This window comes from Triticum dicoccoides, chromosome 1A (genome assembly GCF_002162155.2).
Source record: "Triticum dicoccoides isolate Atlit2015 ecotype Zavitan chromosome 1A, WEW_v2.0, whole genome shotgun sequence".
NCBI lineage: Eukaryota > Viridiplantae > Streptophyta > Magnoliopsida > Poales > Poaceae > Triticum > Triticum dicoccoides.
The window spans coordinates 366,733,463-366,735,072 of NC_041380.1; positions in this window are offsets into that span (position 1 = coordinate 366,733,463).

A 1,610-nucleotide genomic window follows, 5' to 3' on the forward strand; every position below is an offset into this window, starting at 1 on the left:
GATGATATGCTATGCGGGATGCGATGCGGGATGCATATGCAAGATGTGAAAAGGAATGCATGAACCTGGCCTCAACTTGGAAAACCAAGTGTGCCACTGGAAAGATGAGATGAAATCGCTTGAAAACGATATAAAGAACGCCGGAATCGGAGTTACGGTTTGGAAATGGCAAGCAATTCAAATATGACCACGTTCTGCGATTTACAGCAAGTAGCCATCTAAATGCAACAAGATGAACATGCTACAGCACTCAAATATGGCATAAAAATACATGGAGGAGATTCATTCATGATGCTTAACAAAAGTCTAGCACTGAGCTACGGCCAATTCATCCATTAACAGGTTCAAACAAGCATGGCAAAAATGCATATGGTAAACAGATCTCAGACTTAGTGAAATTAACACTTGTCTGGAATTTCAGATCAGATAGCACTCTTCAAAGCAACAAAACTATATGCTACAGGACCTGAACATGGCAAAGTAAAGCATGGCATGGAGCTACTCAAAGAGCTTAACAAAAGTCCCTTAGTGACCTTGAGCCAAAAGGGATCAGAAAATACATTTGCAAGCATGTGAACATGGCAAAAACATAATCAGATCACAGACTTAGTGAAAACTGGAGCATGCTGAAACAGATATCAAGTAGGCATGTTTACGAGCTCGATGCACTCACCACAGAGCAAGTCATGACAATATAAGCATACACCCATCAAGAATACACAAAATGCAAGCTAGACATGGCAAGAACAATAGCATAGCATGCACGGATCAACTACAACATCATCGGCAAAATCGCTAACAAGTAGACAATCTGCCCAGATTCACGAAGTAGCAAAAGTAGAGCTCGATTGGCTCAAGCTAGGGTGCTCCATAATTGCAAACAAAGACATGGATGGATAGGTCACTACAAGATTAACAAAACATCCTTACTGATCATCCTCAAAAGAGGCACGGATCACTAGGAAACAACATGAACATATGGCCATATGAGATAAACAGCTCAAGGACTTAGTGGAAATGCTAAGTCCCTAAAATCAGCATTACCAAGTGCCTCACTTTGCAAGCTTGTGCTAGTCACCACACACATCACAGAAATACATGGGCTGCACCTCTGGAAAGATGGCAAAACCCTTAACAAAACATATGTAGAACTCAGGGGCATATCATGCACACAATAATCATGGCAAAAATGACAAATAACTAAATGGAGCAGCAGATCTGACAATTATCTCAAGTAGCACTCTTTTAACAGCATTTCGGGCATCAAGATGAACTCAAATGAAAATGATGCAATGGAATGAAATGATGTACTTGCTGAGGCGAACATTTTGATATGATATATGCCCAAAACGGAGCCACAGATGCAAAGTTACGATGAGATGAACAAGGGCATATGAACTAGGGTTTCAGGAGAAAGTCAACCCAAACGGGATCTCAGATCCAGATCCGGATGGTGCGGATTACGAGGTTCGTCGGAATCTCGGAGCTCGTCGGAGAGGACGACGAGGACGGCGTCGAGGGACAGGGGCGGCGCGGCACCGGATCCGGTCGCCGGTGCACCTGCCGGCGACGAGGGCAGCGCGGCGAGGAGGCGGACGCCGGCGCGGGGC